General features: G+C 33.9%; 1 protein-coding gene across 1 annotated transcript in view; it reads right to left on the bottom strand.

Annotated features, from left to right (window-relative positions):
- The window catches only part of LOC125681749 (adenosine receptor A3-like), a 59,598-nt gene that overhangs the window by 45,363 nt on the left and 2,663 nt on the right, over window positions 1-11,572 (bottom strand). The window lies entirely within an intron of this gene.

Raw genomic sequence — 11,572 nt, forward strand, 5'->3', positions numbered from 1 at the left:
TTTACATATGATGTTAAATCAAATAAATGCAGGATACATGTATATGTACAATATCAAATTAAAGTACGCTCACATTTAGAGTGCATAAATACATGTAATTAGTTTCTGTTGATATTGAATATTCTAATTGCCAAGGTTTCTAAATCTTCATTGTATCAGCGTGTCTTAATTACAGTTCATCACTGCAATATTTGATTTTGTGGGTCCATTCGGAATGACTAAACATTTCCTCTTTAGTAGTATTGCTTTCTTTCTTTTCTTTTACGAAAACCGCATGAATATTAACTTTAAATTGTTTACAGAAGAACTACGTTTAGTTTTACTTCCTTGGACAAATCAAAGGAGAGGACTTACATAGACTTAGAACCTGCTATCATTTACTTTTAATAAAAGATTTTAATTGAATGAAAATAAATTTATATATGATTGTGAAGGGAAGTCTCACAAAAGGGCTTCGTTTTGTGGCAATATTTTCTAAGTTCTAGATCCACAACTCTTTCAATAAAAATACGATTAACATAGTTCAAACGCACTCTTGATCTTTAACGCATGGATATAAGTTCATGTATAAAATTTAGTAGCTGCAGTTACAGCCAAATAAAGTCTGTCTATAGTGGAGGCCCAAATAAAGTATAACAATTATTATGTGAATTTTATGAACTGTCCTGTTGAGTGTCTCCCTTCGATAACCCATTGTAAAAAGGCAGACCTTACTTCCTAGAATTTGATCTTGACGTACTAGTTCAAACTCACTCTTGATCTTTAACGCATTGATATAAGTTCATGTATAAAATTTAGTAGCTGCAGTTACAGCCAAATAAAGTCCGTCTATAGGCGAGACCCAAATACAGTATAACAATTATTATGTGAATTTTAGAACTTTCCTGTTAAGTGCCTCCCTTCGCTAACCCATTCTTAAATGGCAGACCTCACTTCCTAGAATTTGACCTTGACGTACTAGAAACAATAACTGAATCAATGAAACCTTCCACCAGAATTTATGCATTAACGTCATCGGTATCGCATCTTGTGATTTCCAGTACAAAACTACGAAGAAATTATTTCACAAAACATTCATCATCAGTATCCTTAGAATCGTCACTGGTATCATTTATTTACATTTGAATCCACTTAATGTCCTGCTTCTTATTATACATTTGTGTACGTCCCATCCTTTTCATATCACTATTCTCTACCAGGAGTTTGTTTTCAATCGTTTGGATGAAAAGGGTGACGATAAGGAAGTGATCAATGTCATAATCCATAAAGAATACAAAATCAATGAAATAAGAAACAAGGACCACTGGTCACACTAAAGCTGTGACCAGGTTCAAGGAGGAGCAAACATCCCCTGTTCAGCGACCACACTCGCCGTGAGCCCTTGATTCATTCTGATCACCTAAAGTCAGTAATCCGTGGTGAAAAGCAGTATGTAAAGAACAGACTAAGAATTGACCTCAAATGTTCCAAAACTCGTTTCTCATTTGTGTCCAATTCACATTCGTTAGCTTTTTCTCACTCACTACACAATCGGCTTTTGATTTTCCGAGAATATGTCCCATTTTCATAAATTACGTATACCTATAATTTGATATTTCTTTTTTAATGAAAGGTAAAAAGGTGATTTACTAAGCTTATCATAGTCATCTAACTGGATTGAGTGAATTCGTTTTTCACCTTGCAATATCTGTTCATCTTTCATATCTATGGATTTTATAACCCTGAAAGAACACAGTTCTCGCTAAATGGATTCTAATCAATTCTGCCAGCCGTTTCCAGTTACTGTGTTTTCCTCATTTTGAATAACATGTCGAATATTAAAATACCGTGCTTCTGTCATTAGTTTTTAGTTCGTTTGAAATCTCTTTTAATCTTTGATACTTTAAAATAAACTTAAGGTTAAAGTGAAATATTTCAACAAAGGATTAGGTACCATTGACATAATCAACCTTCTTTGTTGTAAACATGTTAAGTCTTTTCCATCATATTTCAAGTTTACGTCTACACCTTGTATTTCCTACAAATATACTTCTTGTTGCAACAAATTAAGTGTGCAGATTCCAGTGTACGGAAAACCCCGTTGCGAAAACTGTACAGAATGCGGGGCTGGTTTTAAAGTGCTTTCGGGTTTTTTTAAATGTGAAGTGGAAATGAAATAACTCACAAAGCCAAAGAGGACTATTCCATCTAACTTTTGAATCCGAGCCTTAATAGAGAATAATTATTCTAACAATTCAACTTCAATTTAACAATGATATTTCTTACAAAATATTTAGGAATCGTACCCAATGTTACCTGTCAACATTATTGGGACGTAATGCAGGAATCGTCTTTTTTATAGAATGTGTCATTCTGATTTTCATTAACTATACATAACCAGAGATGGGACCGTGTGTCCAGGGGAAGTAAGCATCACAGTTGACTAATGTCACACCCACCATATTTAATCATATATTACAATTAGATATTTGGTGTAGTGCACAAATTGATAATTCATAGTTAACATTGTTTTCCAAATAACTTAAAATAAGATATAATTGTGTGCATATGCTGTCAAGTATACTTCACAAAGACGAAATCAATAAGCAACTTCTATAGGACACACCTGAGAAATATGGAACCCACGAGTCACTTAATATGAAAGTAAAACCTCTCGCCTTCAGGTGTCTGATCACTGTTCTTATGTTCGCCTGTTCATGTAAAGAGTTTAGCAATTACAAATTTGTTTGTTGACTTGATATCATGTTATCGAAGAAGATAAACAGATATACGATGTCAATGAGTAACAGAAGGTGCTGTATTGTCTATTTATGACACATCTTAAAGGACACAACGCATGATTCTAAACTTTTTCATTTTTTCAGCAAAATTAATTCTTTTTATGCCTAAAACTACTTTAAATGTGTTTTGAATGAAATATTTTGAGTAGTTTTCGAATTTGAAAGCATTGAAATTCAAATCTTGCGATATGCATATTTTCTTTCGCTAGTTTACGTGCCATTATGTGTGACGTCATATGCGCCCTCGGGTTTGAAAACATCTATTATCCATTTCATAAACAGATTAGATTTAATCGACAAAAAACCAATTATCATGTTAACGGCTTGTAAATAATAATGTATTAAGATGTTTTGCGCCGTGCTCGGGTGTACTAGTTGTCGGTAGAAAGGATTTAGACTGAGTATTTTTTAATTTTTCGAAGGATGGTACGAGAAAAAAGACGTGGATAATTTTTTTGTTGGAGCAAGAACTTTACCTTAAAAAACACACCCAGTCACCTTTTCAAAAACCGCTTGGACAGAGACCCTGATAAACTGCAAGAAAATGGATATATCGAAGCTATAAGCACTGGTAGGCCTGTAGCATACATTCTGTTTTGCTCTTCAAATTCAATACACACTCGGATCAACTGACCTTCACCTTGTAACAACATATATCGACGATACAATGTAACTTCTACCAACTGGTAACTTTACAAAAAATAAAAGATACAAAATAATTGAACGTTTAATTATACAAATAATAGAATATTGTATTTCCTGATTTTAATTTGAATTATAAAATTATTTCCTTATTGAACTCGTAGCATCTTGAGTGCGTCAGTATAACGCCGTGCTCCCACTTTGTAATTCCTAAAGACATGCAGATCACAATTCAAAAATAGTAATAAGATTCCTTTATAAAATAGAATAATGTGATTACCACTTTAAATTTGATTATTTTTATTGATTTGTGTGTGCGTTGTCTTTTTCTTTCTTTCCGAAATACACTCGTGACAATAGCTTGGCATAGGGCCTAGTTGTCAACAATTTAACGTATCATAATTTGTCTAATCCAAAAATAAATAATGATGGCACTGTTTATTTTAGAAAAACAGCATCAATTACAGATGTATAAAGGAAGAACATCACCAAACAGTTTGTAGACAGCGACTCATATAAACATTATTTACTCACAATACTGCCGATTTCATACACGCTTTACTCGCTATATTTGGGTATTTACATCGTTATATGTGTGCACTGGTGGCGAAAACATATAAAACTCAGAAAATTTGTCAACATCGATTTAAATGTTGCCCATGGTAAATAAATTAGGCCCCTAAAAGTTGAGTTTTTAATAATATATCGCAGTACTTTCACAATCCGAAGGGTGCATGTGACGTCACTGTACCACGTGACTACCTACCTAATTAACTAGACTTTTTGAAATCGGAGCTTAGATTTAAGTCTGTATTGTGGTTAATTATCGCAAAATTTCGGCGAACGAACTATTAGAATGAGTTACTATAAGCATAAAGAAGACAAAATGCATGTAATGTTGTATACTTTGAAAACATGAGATGTGTCCTTTAACCAAGTTGCGGTGGTCTAGAGGTAGAGCGTTTGCCCCGTATGCGGAAGCCCGGTTTTCGAATATCGACAGCGACAGGCCTTAGTGGTTAAAACAGGAAGTGACAGTTCCATCGCCAAACGCTCGGCATCAGGTGTGAATGTCACGGGTCAGGTCCCTATGAGGAGTAAGCATCCCTTGTCGACCGCATATATGATGTCTTAAGAAAGGCTGAAACCCATCATTTTTCATAACATACCTCTCTTCCTTTCCACTCGCGCCTTTAGATGAGGTTCATTGTTGGTGTGGTAGTACTGTTTGTGGCCAATGACCAGTATGGAATGGCATCATTTTCCTCAACAGGTGGCGCTGTGTATACCCGTTGGGGTCACAAGACGTGTCCTGAAGGCGCGAAATTAGTTTTCAGCGATATGCTTCTTTTGCATCATTTGATAGGGGTTTAAAATTTTCTGGTTAGGTCAGCGATTTCACATTCTGAAATATCATGATTTTCTGTGCTTGACAGAAACTTATTATGTTTAAAAGGACAGTAAGTATAGCTATTTTGTGACATTGGGCGTAATGTACCCTGCATTTACAGAAAAAGAGATAATCACTACTTATTATTATCATTATTGTACATTTATATAGCGCTTTATCTAATCAAGATAATTACCCTAAAGCGTTTTACATGTAGAACAATAAAAACCAACCTAAACAAAGAATAATAAATACATAGAAAAGGACAGAAAATAATACTAAAACTGAGGTTAACATTGAAATGATTTCAGCTTCTCCATCGTCAAATTCCCATATTTATGTAGCAATATTCCATTATCACCTACATATGTTGATATCTCTTAACTGATTCCATGTGCAAGAACTTGTTCTACGTATGATCAGTTTTTAAATCGAGGCAGGCAACTGACAAAGACGTTGATGTTACAGGGGTTCAACAGTCTCGTTTAAGGTCAGCATTTCTCAAATTCTATGGAAGTTATAATGATCTAGTTTGCCAATACAACCTATCTTTGGATCAAATGCTGTCTGACATATTTCATATCAATTATTAGGCTGTTCTTTGCACACTGATTATAACTACGGATTACCCCGTTTACTTGATCAAGAAATAGGGCTCACGGTGGGTGTGTTCGGTCTACAGGGGATGCTTACTCTTCCTAGGCAGCTGACCCCACCTCTGGTATATCCAGGGTCCGTGTTTGCCCAACTCTATATTTTGTATTGCTTATAGGAGTTATGAGATTGATCATTGTTCGTGATCTTCACCTCTTCATTTTCACATAATTTTAAAAGAAAACAAAACCAGGGATACATATGCGATATCAAATTAAAGTACTCTCACATTTATGGTGCATATACACATGTAATTAGTTTCTGTTAATATAGTGTATTTTCATTGCCAAGGTTTCCAAGTCTTCCTTGTACCAACATGTCTTTTCTACAATTCATCATTCCAATATTTGACTTTGTAGTTTTATTTGAAATGATTATACATTTCCACTCTAACAGTATCCATTTTGTTTCTGAGACTGAATGTTACGCAAAACTTAAGGTTGTTTACAGAACTAGAACTAGTTTCACCAGTGGCAATCGGCGTCTTCCTCAGAAAACATACTGAAAATATACATCAAAGGCGAGAGCTTACATAGACTTAGGACCTGCTGCCCTATCTATTATTTATTTATGATAGAACATTGTTTTAATTGAATGAAGAAAACCAGATAGCATAGTGAAGTCAAGTCTCACAAAAGGACCTCGCTTTGTGGCAATATTTTCTAAGTTCTAGATCCACGACTCTTGTAATAGCTATTTCAAAAATAGGTCAACAAAGCAGAAACTCACCCTTCAACCAAACTAAGGTCAATTTAATGGCTGCAGGTATAGCGAAATAAAGTTCGTCTATGGGTGGGACCCAAGTAAAGTAACAACTTTTTAATCTGAATTTTAGGAAATTTCCTGTTAAAGCTGTATGGTCCGAATTGCATTTTTTTCCATCTCGTAAAAACGCTATTAAATCATCGAACGTATGTAGTTATGAGGCTTTATGACATGTCATACATTATTTCACTTGTTTTAACCATAATTATTTGATTTTAAATCGATGTTTACAAACAAACGCGTCGCTCTGACATTTCAAGTGACAGTCATGTGACCGGTTCAAACTTTCAGATCATTGGTGGTCTTATCTGTGTAAAGCTGTGTATTTTATTACAACAGTACCGTGCCATAAGTTTAATGGAAATAAAAGTATCAAATACCTCTTAGTAATTCGTTATTTAACGCTCTTTCAACCTTAAAACTAGACAGTTACGTGTGAGTTAATACATAATGTTGGGATTTCCCTGACGCGCGTGGGTCTATTTATAGACGTCTAACACTGTATAAGGTATGCGTTATCCGGAACACATCGGGCCTTTCACCGAAAACACCGTGTTTTGGATGAAAGGCCCGAGGTTTTCCGGATGATTTATATATGTACCACACTATATTTACTGTCTAAATAATATTCTGACTCATTTCTTTAACATGCAGATGTTTTCAAGCATGTAATTAAGGGAGAGTTAATAACTTTATAAAGTAATTAATCTGCTTTAAGGTGGGTCCTTACTCCTGGATTTTTGGGGTTTAGGTAGCAATTTTTTGTTTGGAATCAATAAATTAATGTTGTGAGTAATGGAAAAACGCAAAACAGTTAAGGATTTCCATGTTAATTTTCATTACAGACACTACTGAAGTCATGTACCCCTATGTAGATTTTTATGAAATTCATTGGAAAAAGGTTTTTGTTGTTACTTTAAAATAAAAACAACAAAATATTTTTTGAATTGCATTTATTTATCAAGAAACATGTCAATAACTAAAACACATGTAATTTTCAATATGTTCATCAAGTTTTAAAATGATATGTGCAAAATTATTGAATTAGCGTTATTCTCCAAAGTGTTAAAAAACAAACAAACGTGGACATATTTTCCTTATAGCATGGTTTAAACATCATTTTTTCTGTTTATTTTAGTAGATGTACATCTGTTATAGTTATTTATGGGGAAAAAAATCCACATCTTTCCCTAATAATTTCAAATCTATAGCTTCCAGAGTATGTATACCCCCCAAAAAATCGAAGCCTGGAACCACACAGTTGAGCTATCCAAATTCACTCATGGATTAAAATGTTATGTAATTTCATGAAAAGACACAGATAATGATTCCTTATCACCTTGGTAAAATGTTTGTGAAAAATAAAGGGAATCTATCGCATAATGGACTTGAAAAATAATTTAGTGAAAACAGAGTTATTGTCCTTGGATTCAATATTTTGAAACATATTATTGATTATTCAAATATAACGAAGACTTTTGAAATAATTTATGGCTAACAAGATATTTTACAATCACTATTGAAAAAGACTCCAACAAAATTTAAGTTCCTGTCATTAAATCATTGACTTTGCAAAATCTTATGACGTCACAGGAGTGTGGAACTACGTTAAAGTAATTACGTACAAAAATAATACATGAACATCGGGTCATACAGCTTTAGGTGCCTCCCTTCGCTAACCCATTCTTGTAAGGCAGACCCCCACTTCCTAGAATTTAACCTTGACGTACTAGTACATTTTTGTAACAACAGCTGAATTAATGCAATCTTCCACCGGAATTTATGTATTCATATCACCAACATCCTGCTTTATGATTTCCATTGCAAAACTACGCAGGAATTGTTTCACTGGTTTTAAAACATTCATCATTAGAATCCTTAGAATCGTCACTGGTATCATTTATTTGCAAATTTGAATCCACTAAATGTCCTGCTTAGACTTCTGAAACAATTTGGTGCAGCCCATCCTTTTCCATCTCGCTTTTTTACTAACTTAGTAGTTTGCATGAAAAGGGTAACGATAATATAACAGTGACCAATCTCATAATCTATAAAGAATACAAAATGAAGAAAACGTCAAACACTGACCTTTGGACACACTAAAGTTGTGATCAGGTTCCAGGGGGAGCAAGCATCCCCTGTTGACAGCCCACATTTACCGTGAGCCCTCGATACATCATGATAACGTAGGGAGATTTGTAGTAAAGAACAATATGTAAAAACCAGATTCGTAATTGACATCAAATGTTCCAAAATTAGTTTTTTTTTATTTGCATCCAATTCACATTCGTTAACTTTTTCTCGCTCATTCCATATTCTGCCATTGATTCTCCGGGGATATATCTCATTTTGATAAATATCTAGCGTGATGTTTGGTTTAAATGGAAGGTAAAAAGGTGTTTATACTATGCTTATCATAGTCATCTAAATTTGGATTGGTTGGATTTCTTTTTCAGCTTGCAATAGTCTTTCATATCTATGGATTCTGTAATCTTGAACAGTTCTGGCTAACTGGATTCAAACTTATTATGCCACCCGTTTCCAGTTGCTGTGTTTTCCTAATTTTGAATAACGTGTAGAATTTTTCAAATACCGTCTCTCTGTCATCAGGTCATTGTCCCCCACCGCAATTCATATTTTGTAGGATTGTTAGTCACCATGTCTAGTTGATCATATTTTGCTGCCATTTTGATTCGACAATTGTTACAGGAGTTATGGAACTTTGCTGAATTTGTACATGATATACTATAGGAACAATTTGTGGACGCAACTTTTCAGAAACTGCTCAACGGATTTTGTTCATGATTTGTCGGATTGTTAGTCCCCATGTGTAGTTGGTCATATTATGCCGTCATTTTGAATCGACAATTTTTACAAGAGTTATGGGACTTTGTTGTATTTGTACATGCTACACTATAGGATCACTTTGTGGATACACCCCCTTAGAAACCGCTCAATGGATTTTGTTCATATTTTGTGGGATTGTTAGTTACCATGTGTAGTTGATCATATTGCGCCGTCGTTTTGATTCGACAAATTTTACAGGAATTATGGGACTTTGTTGAATTTGTACTTAGTACACTTTAGGAACATTTTGTGGACGTAATTCCTTCAAAACCGCTCACCAGATTTCATTCAAATTTTGTAGGATTGTTAGTCACCATATGTAGTTAATTATAATGCGCCATCATTTTGATTCGACAAATTTCACAGGAGTTATGGAACTTTGTTGAATTTGTACATGCTACACTATAGAAACTTTTTGTGGACCCAACTCCTCCGACACCGCTCAACGGATTTTGTTAAAATTTTGTAGGATTGGTAGTCACCATATGTTGTTGATCATATTGCGCCGTCATTTTGATTCAACAAACTAGCTTGAAAATACGGATATATATTTAATTGCTGTTATAAAATTTAGAAATTCATTTCAAAATTAAGGATTATCTTCCTCATGCATAGCTCTTATCCTTGAACGAATTTGGCTCCACTTGTTTGGAACGCTGTTTTTGGCTATATTTAGCTCTAAAACTTCATCGTTATTTCGGATTTCAAACATTTCGGTTGAGCATCACTGAAGAGACATTATTTGTCGAAATGCACATCTGGTGCATCAAAATTGGTACCGTATAAGTTTTACATTTTAGAGAAGTTATGGGACTTTTGTGTTTCAACTTTTTTTGCGGCGGTGGAGGACATGGCTACGTGTAGCAATCTTGTTATTAATATTTATCATGTTAACGTTTCAACTTGAATTTAACAATGGATTTTCTTACAAAATATGTGGGAATTGATGACAATAATAAACGCTACCTGTTAACTTAATTGTAACGTCATATAAAGGAGTCGTCGAACGATTGTTTTTATAGAATGTGTAATTCTGATTTCCATTAACTTTACATAACCAGAGATGGGACCATGTGTCCAGGAGGAGTAAGCATCCCTGCTGATTAATGTCACATCCGCCATTTCTAATTATATTTTACAATTAGATGTTTAGTGTAGTGTACAAATTGATAATTCATAATTCATTAACATTAACTGGGCATATGCTGTCAAATAACCTGCACAAGGAAGGAATCAAGCATCTTCTTTAGTCCACTTCTGAGAAATGTGGTATTCATCAGTCACTTACCATGAAAGTAGCATCTGTCGTTTTCGGGTGTCAAGTAATAATAATAATAATAATAAGACCTTTATTTAACCAGGATTACATATTTAGCGATAACGCTAGTTTTCAATATGGTCCTGCATATAACATACATACAGACAGATATTAGTAAAATAAACACAGATTAAAAGAAGTAGAATACATATAAACTTAAGAAATAATTATGAATGTAAGATAAATAGAATACAAAATGAAGCTTAAAAAGTATGGTGATAATCTCTAAGATAATTTCTCTTAAAACACGCAACACTCGTTGAGTTTCTTATGTTTTGACTCAAGGCATTCCACACTGTGCTCCCTGAAATGCTGAAAGATCTTCTATAATATTCTGTTTTTGCCCTGGGTATATACAAAATATTTGAATAAGAATTTCTAGTTTGCCTCTGACTGACTTCTGATACATATTTAAAAACATTTAAATAATCTGGCATTAAACCATGTAAAACTTTATACACTAAAATGACTTTTCTATAGACAAAGTAATCTGATAGAGGCAACCAGTTAAGTTCTGTAAACATGACATTAGATGGTGTTTCAAAATTTCTGATGTTAAGAATTACCCTTGCAGCTCGTTTTTGCAATATAAAAAGCTTATTCACATTTTCAGCATTTCTTGGATTGCTCCATATAGTACAACAATATGTAAAATGTGGAAAAATCATAGTATTAAAAATCTTCAGCAGCGCATCGTTTGACATAAAATATCTTATTCTTCTTAAAATGCCAATTCTCTTGGAAATCTTGTTCATAAGTGATTCTATATGACTTTTCCAGGACAAAGTTTCATCAATAATAATACCAAGTAATTTTGACTCCTGAACACATTCTATGACATGGTTATTTATCACTAAATTTAATTTTCGATACTTTGATAATTTTTGTGCCGATCCAATAAGCATACATTGAGTTTTAGACAGGTTTAAGCTTAATTTATTTTCCTTAATCCACATTATACTGCGCTGAAGATCTTCATACATCTTTGACTCAATATTTTCCACTGACTTATCTGTTACATCTTGTGAAGTATCATCTGCATACATATTTACATGAGAATGTTTCAGTGCTTGTGGATAGTCATTAATATACAGGATAAAAAACAATGGGCCTAAAATAGAGCCTTGCGGAACTCCAATGGTTACATTTCTTTCCTCCGATAAATTGCCTTTCCAA

The sequence above is a fragment of the Ostrea edulis genome, chromosome 2, assembly GCF_947568905.1.
Source record: "Ostrea edulis chromosome 2, xbOstEdul1.1, whole genome shotgun sequence".
In the NCBI taxonomy this organism is placed as follows: Eukaryota; Metazoa; Mollusca; class Bivalvia; order Ostreida; family Ostreidae; genus Ostrea; species Ostrea edulis.